Raw genomic sequence first — 12,211 nt, forward strand, 5'->3', positions numbered from 1 at the left:
GAATCTTCTTGAACTTTGTTCCAGAACATAGTCAAGTTTCTTAGAAACAGTTTGATCCTTTTATTATTTGTTTTGTCAGATCATGGAAATGTTTAGTCTAGGGCTAATTATTCCCCACTACTAGGGCAAGACACTTCTGAGTACTTCATCAAAGAGTCCTATGATCATAAAGTTTTCAAATCTGGCCGTTGGGAAGAGGAAACATTCCTGGCCTTCCTCGATCATTGGTGACTGCTCCACTATTCATTTAGCATGGCCTTTCCCCAGTTTTGTGTAGTTTTCTCACAAAATATGTTGATCAGTACTCTGATGAATATTTATTTGATGTGTATCCAGTACACATCTCCTGAGTTTTCTCTCTGTGCAGCTTTTCCTTCTTTGATGCTCTCCCCGTTTGGTGTCCTCATGCTCAGTTCTGTTTCTTAACTCCACAAGTATACTGAGCTCCACCAAGGCTCCACATCTCTTTGCTGCTACCTGAAAAATCTCAGATCTGTACACCGGGATAAATTGATGACAACTTCTAGCACTCACAGAGGATCAACAGATTAGGAAACACAGAGCTGGAGCTTCATTGATGTTCACTCAGTCCTACTCTGAGAATGGTTTCCCCAAATTGAAAATGATATGTGGATTTGGGAGATATAGAAGGAAAAAAAGTCAAAGTAATCTCTATCTACCTAGCTCCCTATCTTTCATCTATCAATCTAACATCTATTTCTATCATCTATCTAAACAGTAGTCACATACATAGATGTATGGAGTAAAACAAAAATATTTGCTCACGTAAAAGTCATATGTATCAAAAATTCATGGAGTATTAAAATGACTTGCATTCGGATTAAAATGTTCTGCACAGGTCTTAAATATATGATAAACTCTTAAAATAATAATGAAAAATTTATATTTCACTGTAAATGTATTTCAAAATGAAAGAAATCAAATTGGACTGTAAATTGTGTTGGAGATAGCATGTGCTTCTCTATCACAGTATGTTGAAGCCAGAGTCTAATGGGGAAATTGGATGATAATTTTGGGTATATTTTATAAAATTATAAAATCACTATGGATAGATGAGGACAAGCATCAGATGACTGGAGAGGGGAAACAATGTTAGAGAGAGCAATCTCTTAAGGGGATCTTTGTGGATCTCACAGAGGATCACTTATTTAAGGGTTTTGAAGATTTCGTTTCATCCCTTTACCTAAATTCTATATAAAAATTCTATTGTTTGTTTGATTGCAGTTAGTAGGAAAGTAACCATAGCCACTCAGTAAAAAGAGACTGGTTTGTGTGTATATTTTGAATATGACTAACAATCACCATGCCACGAGATTATTTTTTACCAGTTACACATATTGCACTTTAAATCAATTGTATTGAAGTGTGAGTTAATTATGATGAGATGCTCCTATTTTCCGGAGAAGGCACTGGCAAGCCACTCCAGTACTCTTGTCTAGAAAATCCCATGGATGGAGGAGCCTGGTAGGCTGCAGTCCGTGGGGTCGCTAAGGGTCGGACACGACTAAGGGAGTTCACTTCCACTTTTCAGTTTCACACATTGGAGAAGGAAATGGCAACCCACTCCAGTGTTCTTGCCTGGAGAATCCCAGGGACGGGGGAGCCTGGTGGGCTTCTGTTTATGGGGTCGCACAGAGTCGGACACGACTGAAGTGACTTGGCAACTCCTATTTTCAGAAAACTTATATGAATTCATGCACCTGTGTAAACAGGAACACACACGATGTAGACATTTACATTACAGAGAGTTTCCTCCATGTGCCTTTGTGGTAACTGTCCTATTCGTAGACTCAGTCAAATGTTGATGTACTTCTGTACTATAAATAAATTTTGAGTATTTAAATTTTTTAACTAAATGAAATGGTATGATTTGTTCTTGAGAAATACATACTTCATTATTTTTATTAAAATAATCCATGTTTGATTAAACTCAAATAATAAGAGGTAAGAGAAAATAGCATTTCAGCATATCATTTCAAACTGTAACATCAGGGTTTATCCATGCATCATTCTATGATTATTATTTATTGATTGGTAAATATAGGCAGATTTCTATCATTTACCATTTATTGATTGGTAAATATAGGCAGATTTCTATCATTTAGAGCTATTTTAATGTTTACAGATTAGTTCAGGTTTTCAGTTTTTCTAGTTTTATCTAACTTGAAGGAGAATTTATGTCAGCATGTTATTGAGTAAAAATATCTTTCTTAGAACTTTTGAAGAAAATATTCTCTATCTTCTGGTATTGATTTTTGCTATGCAGTCTGAGATCAGCCTAGATTTAATTTTTATTTTTTGTAAGTTATTTACTTTTTGTAACTGCCAAAAATCTTTTTTCTTTATAAATCAAATTTAATCTTGATATACCTGTTTTGTTCACTTTTCCATGAGATATTCAGTTCAGTTCAGTCACTCAGTCATGTCCAACTCTCTGTGACCCCATGAATCACAGCACTCCAGGCTTCCCTGTCTATCACCAACTTCCGGAGTTCACCCAGACTCATATGCATCGAGTCAGTGATGCCATCCAGCCATCTTATCCTCTGTCTTCCCCTTCTCCTCCTACCCCCAATCCCTCCCAGCATCAGAGTCTTTTCCAATAAGTCAACTCGTCGCATGAGGTGGCCAAAGTATTGCAGTTTCAGCGTTAGCATCAGTCCTTCCAGTGAATATTCAAGACTGATCTCCTTTAGAATGGACTGGTTGGATCTCCTTGCAGTCCAAGGGACTCTCAAGAGTCTTCTCCAGCAGCACAGTTCAAAACATCAATTCTTCGGCGATCAGCTTCCTTCACAGGCCAACGCTCACATCCATACATGACCACTGAAAAAACCATAGCCTTGACTAGACGGACCTTGGTTGGCAAAGTAATGTCTCTGCTTTTTAATATGCTATCTAGGTTGGTCATAACTTTCCTTCCAAGGAGTAAGCGTCTTTTAATTTCATGGCTGCAATCACCATCTGCAGTGATATTGGAGCCCAGAAAATTAAAGTCTGACACTGTTTCCAGTGTTTCCCCATCTATTTCCCATGAAGTGATACCTATTTAAATCTGACTAGTCATGTATTTCTACATTTCAAATCCATTTTCCTATATTCTTATGCTTCATATCCTATATTCATTATCTTAGAGATGTTATGTTGATTTTTTCATTTTTTCTTGTTCTATATAATTTTCATCTCCTTATTGTCCCTATTCTTGCCTTTTTTACTAATTATAAAAATGTCAAATTTTTTCTTTCTATTCCACATCTATTCTGTCTCAAATTTTTAACTTAAGACTTACATCTATATTATTTATTTCTACATTTGTTCCATTAATGTTACAGTATGTTTTTTTCTCATTCTAAATTTTTAATGATGCAATTTGTCTTTCCTTTCCTATTTGTTGCTGTTCAGTCACTCAGTTGTGTCCAATTCTTTGTGACCCTATGAACTGCAGCATGCCAGGCTTCTCTGTTCTACACCATCCTCCAGAGCTTGCTCAAACTCATGTCCATTCAGTCAGTGATGTCATCCAACCATCTCACCCTCTGTCATTCCCTTCTTCTCCTGCCTTCAATGTTTCTCAGCATCAGGGTCTTTTCCAAATAATTTGGTTTTGCACCAGGTGGTCAAAGTATTGGAGCTTCAGCTTCAGCATCAATCCTTCCAATTAATATTCAGGATTAATTTCATTTAGGTTTGACTGACCTCCTTGAAGTCCAAACGACTCTCAAGAGTCTTCTTTAACACCACAGTTCAAAAGCATTGATTCTTTGGGACTCAGCCTTCTTTATGGTCCAACTCTCACATCCTTACATCCTTTCCTTTTAGGAAAATTAAGATGAAGGAATCTTGTTCAGACATCAGGAGCAAGAGAGAAGTCCTCTGACCTTTTCTGTCCTGCCTAAACAATGCTTAGCTTTTTTGCCTTCTTGTAAGCACAGCAAGTCAGACAGAATTTTAAATAAGAAAGGTAATTTTAGATAAGAAAGGGAATTCTTGAGTCTCTGGAGATATGGCCAAACCCCTGGGCCTTAAAAAGTCGGAAGATTCACAGGGTGAAACAAATAGCATTGCAAAAATTTAAACAAAACCAGAGCTGCATTTTTGCATCCAGAACTGATGGTGATATCAGTTAGCAGCCTGGGTTTATAAGCAGGAACCCCCCAAACTTCAGTTTGAAGTCTCATCTGTGGTGTGGATGCACCACCCGGGATCTTTCCTAACTTGGACTCCAGATTGCTATTAGCAAGGGACTTCCCAACACTGTTCAATTCTGGATGTAGATGGGCCTAATTTGGTGATGTATATATGCTGTTAATTCTCTCTGTCGTTTCAATTTCTTTTCTTTTAATGATTGTATATAGAGATTATGCCAAATAATCTCATGCAAAAATTTAAATTATTTGTGAATAACAAGTGATTTCTTTTGTTAACAAATCCTTCAAGCCTAAAATGAAAATAAAACTTTCTATAAAACCAATCACTTTTTCTATTTATTTTCCTAAGACCTGGAATTTTTAAAGTGTAGAGGGAAAGCTGGGATGAGGTCCGGTTCATCTGAGGAATTTGATATTTTTTCTAAGATTTCATTACTTTTTTGTTAGCAGAGACTGCTCCATTCAAACAGGAGTAGAATCTCACTTGAAAAGGGTGCTTAGCCCTCAAGTCTCTAACTCTAAACAATAGGACATTTTCTCTAAGTAGACCTGACAATACTTTTTCTTCATTTGGAAATGAGGAGAGCTGGGATGGGTTTGCTTGAAGAAAGCATGCTTGGCTAAGCCACTGTTTCCTCTTAGGAACCAAACTAGTTGTAAGAAGCATGGTCTCTGGTCCACTCTTGGATTTTATTAACTTTTACAAGGTGTGCCTTCCTATGCAGAAGTCTGCATATTTCCAGCCCTGATTATTAATGTATGGGCTGCTGCTGCTGCTGCTGCTAAGTCGCTTCAGTCGTGTCTGATTCTGTGCGACCCCATACACGGCATCCCACCAGGCTCCTCTGTCCCTGGGATTCTCCAGGCAAGAACTCTGGAATGGGTTGCCATTTCCTTCTCCAATGTATGGGCAAGTGAGTCTAATTCTATCTTGGAGTATTAGGAAGCCCACTATCTTGCTATATCCTCAGGCAGTTTATCAGTGGTAAGGTCAAATTTTTTGCTTCCATATGCTGATTCTTGTTATTATTGACAGATTTAGAATCTGATTAAGGAAAATAAAGGTGGTATTCACTGGCCTCTTTGTAACTGCCACCATCTCCTTCCCTGGAAGCATGAAGTCTTGAAGAGTAGAAATCCAATTACCCGTTTTGTCTCTGCTGTAGTCTTGTGAGCCTTATTATGTCATGAACTTCAGTGAATGAATTATGCTACTGGAATAGAGATAGGCATTTTATGTTCCAAATTATCTGAGCAGGAGAACTTGACTTTTTCTTCCTTTACTTCCCTAGAAGCATACTTTTTCCAGAAAGTATAGCAGATAGCTTCAAAAAGACCTCTCCTAATTGTACCTTAATATTCTTAGATGTTGAAATAAGCTGGTGATCAAAGATTATGTTAAATAATTAACAAGTAGTAGCCAGAGAACAAATAGCACTCTAATCACACTCTCTTGGAAGGTTTAATCCGTGATAGACTCAGCTAGGAGTCCTATTACCGAAAAGGTAACTCATTTAATGCTAATTATAATTTCATTTTATTCAACTGCAGGGGCCCTAATAACAATAGAAAATATTAAGCAAATAGGACACAGGAAAGGTAGCATAGTACCTAAATGAAAGTTTCTAATCCCCTTTGCTTGGCCTCCTGAGTACGTTGCTGTCCTTTTAGGTCCCAATTTTATCATTAGTATCAGGAAAAGCAAAGGTGTTTCTAAGTTAATTTATAGCAAGAATAATGTGAAGGCACTGCAGGACTCTAAAATTTTCAATGTATAATATGGAATAATTTTCAGGAAACAGATGGACAACAGCACCTGCATATTACAAGAATGAGAGGATAAAGAAAATGTCGACAACATCAGTAATGTAGCCATTAAGTTCAGTTCAGTTCAGTTGCTCAGTCGTGTCCGACTCTTTGCCACCCCATGAATCAAAGCACACCAGTCCTCCCTGTCCATCACCAACTCCCGGAGTTCACTCAAAATCACCTCCATCCAGCCGGTGATGCCATCCAGCCATCTCATTCTCTGTCGTCCCCGTCTCCTCCCGCCCCCAATCCCTCCCAGCATCAGAGTCTTTTCCAGTGAGTCAACTCGTCGCATGTGGTGACCAAAGTATTGGAGTTTCAGCTTTAGCATCAGTCCTTCCAATGAACACCCAGGACTGATCTTTAGAATTGACTGGTTGGATCTTCTTGCAGTCCAAGGGACTCTCAAGTCTTTTCTAGCACCACAGTTCAAAAGCATCAATTCTTCGGCGATCATCTTTCTTCACAGTTCAACTCTCACATCCATACATGACCGTGGGAAAAACCATAGCCTTGACTAGACGGACCTTGGTTGGCAAAGTAATGTCTCTGCTTTTGAATATGCTATCTAGGTTGGTCATAACTTTCCTTCCAAGGAGTAAGCGTCTTTTAATTTCATGGCTGAATCAGCATCTGCAGTGATTTTGGAGCCCAAAAAAAATAAAGTCTGACATGGTTTCCACTGTTTCCCCATCAATTTCCCATGAAGTGATGGGACCAGATGCCATGATCTTCTTTTTCTGAATGTTGAGCTTCAAGCCAACATTTTCACTCTCCTCTTTCACTTTCATCAAGAGGCTTTTTAGTTCCTCTTCACTTTCTGCCATAAGGGTGGTGTCATCTGCATATCTGAGGTTATTGATATTTCTCCCAGCAATCTTGATTCCAGCTTGTGCTTCTTCCAGGCCATAGTAACTCTATTATTTTTTTTATATATAATTAATGTTTTAGTGTCTTGTGTTATTTGGAGTAACTCTTAAGCCAGATAGTTAGCAATCAAGCTATCACAAAGCCTGCAAGGGGAGAAATTGCTTTTCTGTGTTTGACTTTGCTGTTTGAAAGTGTTAATGTGCTCCTGTGAGTGGATAAATGATTGAATATTAATCATCCCTTTCTACCTGGAAGATCTTCCTGGCTCTCTTTATTGTGACTTGTACACTGGATAGCTTGTTCTCTAGACTGGCAGCTGACTGTTCCCTGGAGAAGCAATCATGCCTCCCTTTACCTGCCTAAGGGAAAGTTTTACTTTTCCAAGTTTCATCTCTGACACTGAAATCAGTGAAAGAAAAACCTGCTCACTAATGTCTTGTGTTTCCATCTCATTCATCAGGCTTTGGCCTGACATCCTGATCTGACTTAATATAGTTTATTATTCCCATTCTTGGCCTGAGTTACCCCAGGCAAAATCTAGTCAAAATCTTAATAACACTTCCAGTTAGCTTCTCAGTATTCTATTCTTTATTTAAAAATATTGGTTATGCTTATCACTACAGCATAATACCTTACACATAGTAGGCACTCAGAAGTGTTCTTTTCAGTGAATAAGAAAATCTAGGATAGTTTTCATGGTCATTTTTGTATAAATTAATACAAACCTTAAAAACAAATCTTTTTAAATTGTGTTTTGAGAAACAAAGTTTTTCAATAAAGATGAGTTTCAGTTCTAGAAAATTATTAAGAAGATTCTTGCTTTTTCAATTGTATCTTAGGAACTGATGAAAAATTAGTGTTTCTTGATTTGATAATAGTTCCAAATGAAGTAGGACTTATAACATTATTTGAATCACCATTTTTTTTATCTGATCTCATTTCAAATTTTATTTTGTTCTGTAATTATTTTCAAAGAAATAAATTGAAACAAATCAAGTTATATGAATAAATTACATTTAGTTCAAAATCCATAGACACTATTTAGAAATTTCTAAACTTAAACAATATTAATGAAATAAAATTTATTTTACCAAAATAAGATAATTACTTGGGAGTATTTTCAAACTCTAGACAGCTACTAACAACAAGTAAAAAAAAAAAAAAAAGCTTGGAGAAGTAATTGTTCTTTATCACAAACTGTCAACAACAACAAAAAAATCAAACTTTGATCTTATTTCCCAATTAAGGAGGGTAACAAAATTGAATTTAAGAAGAAATGTGTCCAGTCCAAGTGGAAATAGTGCGCTTATGACCACGGGGCAATATGTGGTCTTTTCAGCTAATATCCAAGAAAGGATATGAAAGTCTATGCATGCTTAAGAATAATGTAATGGGGGAAAGGAACCCTTATGCACTATGGGTGGAAACCTAAATTGGTTCAACCACTATAGAAATCAGAATGGAGTTTCCTCAAGAGGAAAACTTAGAACAGCCATATCACCCCACAATTTCACTTCTAGGTATATATCCAAAGGAAATGAAAGCACCATCTTGAAGAGACATCCGCACTTTTATGTTTATTGTAGCATTAGTCATAATAGTCAAGGCATGGAAACAATTTAAATGTCTGTCAATGAATGAATGGATTTATGAAATTGTAACACATACGTATAATGGGATGTTATCCAATCTAAATGAAAAATGAATTTGAAAAAGAATAGATACATTATATGTATAACTGAATCATTTTGCTGTAAACCTGAAATATAACACTGCTAATCAACTATAGTATAAAAAATAAAGCAAATATATAACACACACACATATGTATATATGCATACATATGTATGACTGAATCACTTTACTGCACATCCACACATCTAAAAAAGCTAAATGCACAAAAACAGGAAGTAGATTCATGGTTGCTGTGGAAGAGGAAGTGTAGAAAATAAGAAGATGATGATCAAAGTGTACAGATTTTCAGTTAATAATTGAATAAACTCTGTGGGTTTTATGTACTGCATTGTGACTATAGTTAATAGTACTGTTACAGGTACTCCACAAGTATATTCTATTGTTGGTAGGGAACATGATATTGATAATGATGAGAAAAATATTAACTTTTTTTTTTTTCTAGACCACTGCAGGCATTCTTTGGAGAAGGCGATGGCACCCCACTCCAGTACTCTTGCCTGGAAAATCCCATGGACGGAGGAGCCTGGTGGGCTGCAGTCCATGGGGTCGCGAAGAGTAGGCCACGACTGAGCGACTTCACTTTCAATTTTCACTTTCATGCATTGGAGAAGGAAATGGCAACCCACTCCAGTGTTCTTGCCTGGAGAATCCCAGGGACAGCGGAGCCTGGTGGGCTGCCGTCTATGGGGTCACACAGAATCGGACAGGACTGAAGCGACTTAGCAGCAGCAGCAGCAGCAGGCATTCTTTAAAGTCAATTTTATTTTATCTGGACAAATTTTTCAGAAACATTGACTTATTTTTCCTCAGCTTTACTGATGTGTAATTGATTTGTAACATGGTGTAAATTAGTCACTCTCATGTATATTTTACATATTTGAAAATTTCTAGGAAAGTAAATCTAAAATGTTCTCACCATAAAATAAAGCAATAACTATGTGAGGTGACACATATGTTAGCTAATCATCTTTTAAAAATCATTTGCAATATTACTGGCTTCCCAGGTGACAGAATTGTAAGGAATCTGCCTGCCAATGCAGGAGACTCAAGAGACAGGTTTCAATCCCTGAGTTAGAAAGATTGGCAACATACTCCATAGGAATTGGCAACATACTCCAATATTCTTGCCTGGTAAATTCTATGAATAGAGGAGTCTGGTGGGCTCTAGTGCATGGGGTCGCAAAGAATGGGATGTGAGAGTGATTCATTTACACAATGTCACAAATCAATTACACATCAGTAAAGCTGAGGGAAAATAAGTTAATGTTTCTGAAGAATTTGTCCAGAGGAAAAAAAATTGACTTTAAAGAATGCCTGCAGAGGTCTAAAAAAAAATAAATGTTAATATTTTTCTCATAATTATCAATATCATGTTCCCTACCAACAATAGAAAATACTTGTGGAGTACCTGTCATTTCAATTAAATAAAAATGTTAATTATATGTTGAATTCATTATGAAAAATAATATGTACATATAAAGATACATACACACATGCAATCACACTTATTTGATTACAGGAAAACAAACACAGAAAATATAGTTAAATACCAAGTCAAAGTATTTAGTTAGATAATCTTTTATCTGACAAAAGTAGTCACTTTGAATTCTAGGTGTTGCTTGATGTAACATTTCACTCATATACCAACCAACTTGAAATAATTTTTCTGAGTTTTGTGTCTTTGAAGAAGAGCTTTGGCTCTGCTGATTCTAGAGTTCACTAGACCTAGAATTGAAAGCAAATATAATGCTGACATTTTTAAATTAAAATCTCCTATTTACAACCTGTTGTGGTCTCCAAAATTAAGGTTTCCTCATTTTCCAGAGTAGCAAATCAAGTTGTGCTTTGAAAGGTATAGATCTTGATTAATGTAAATACTTTTATTTCAGATCTATCTAACAAGAATGTTCTTATTTTAACTAATAAAATGTGTACCTTATTAGTTTCCTATTGCTACCATAGCAAATTACCACAAACTCAGTATTTTAATAGCACCAAGTTTATCTCCTTCTGGTTCTGGATGTCAGAGGTTCAAAATGTGTTGAGTGGGCTAAAACTAACATGTAAATATAGCAGTGTTAATTCTGTAGTTTCTTGTACCTTTGTAGTGGACAAATCTGGCAAATACAATATTGACCATATTTATCATCCTTAGTAATGAGACATATCATTATCCATTCATCTATTTCACAATACAATATTAGGAGAAAGCTGTAACATCATTTTTATAGTATTCCTGCCAAAAATGTGACCTCAATATGATCATGAAGAAACACGAATCAATCCAAAATTAAAGAATATTTTTAAGGGACAGAATGGCCAGCAAATACTCCTCAAATGTGTTAAGGTCATGAAAGATAAAGAAAAAGGAACTGCCACAAATTGGAATATACTGAGGAGCCATAACAGTCAAAATCAATGTAGGAGCCTGGTTCAGAAAAAGAACAATAGAAAGTTCATGAGCAAATGTCTGCAGTTTAATAGTGTTGCATCAATATTAATTTCTTGCAAAATATTCATAGTTATATGAAATGTTAACATTAGGAAATACTGGGTGAAGTGAGAAGTCTCTGTAGTGTTTTCACAACTTTCTGTAAGTCTAAAAGTATTTCAAATATTAAAAAAATTTTTTTTTAATAACTTCATTGTTGTTATCATGGTTCCAAAACAACCTAAAGTTATCTACTGCTCCTGATCTCATTTTCCATGGATATTACATGGATGTGTACCTTGTCCTTTTTGACAATTTTCCTATTAGAGTACTTTACATACGGACCTGGTATAAGGTTCACCTCTTAGGAACTATTTCATATCTCCTGCATATTTTCACCATTCATTAAATTAACGTGTACAGTGAAAAGGTGATTACTGCCTTGTGGTCTAAGTCAACAAGTTACCCATAGCTGTGGCTTCATATTAGTAATAAACCGTTATTAAAAAAATCAAAACCTTTTTCAATAGTATCAATTAAAACCTCTCCTAATAAAAATTAATAACATCATCAATTTGAAAAATTATCAGATTTAAAGATTTACTTAAATATTAGTCATCATTCGTTATTCACTTTTGATTAGTCTTCAGTTCAGTACAGTTCAGTAGCTCAGTCGTGTCCGACTCTTTGTGACCCAATGAATCGAAGCACGCCAGGCCTCCCTGTCCATCACCAACTCCTGGAGTTCACTCAAACTCATGTCCATCGAGTCGGAGATGCCATCCAGCCACCTCATTCTCTGTCGTCCCCTTCTCCTCCCGCCCCTAATCCTTCCCAGCATCAGACTCTTTTCCAGTGAGTCAACTCGTCGCATGTGGTGGCCAAAGAATTGGAGTTTCAGCTTTAGCATCAGTCCTTCCAATGAACACCCAGAATGGACTGGTTGGATCTCCTTGCAGTCCAAGGGACTCTCAGGAGTCTTCTCCAGCACCACAGTTTAAAAGCATCAATTCTTCGGCGATCAGCTTTCTTCACAGTCCAACTCTCACATCCATACATGACCACGGGAAAAACCATAGCCTTGACTAGACGGACCTTGGTTGGCAAAGTAATGTCTCTGTTTTTTTAATATGCTATTTAGGTTGGTCATAACTTTCCTTCCAAGGAGTAAGTGTCTTTTAATTTCATGGCTGCAATCAGCATCTGCAGTGATTTTGGAGCACAAAAAAATAAAGTC

The sequence above is a fragment of the Moschus berezovskii genome, chromosome 13 (genome assembly GCF_049115385.1).
Source record: "Moschus berezovskii isolate FMDL1 chromosome 13, NW_MosBer_1.0, whole genome shotgun sequence".
Taxonomy (NCBI): Eukaryota; Metazoa; Chordata; class Mammalia; order Artiodactyla; family Moschidae; genus Moschus; species Moschus berezovskii.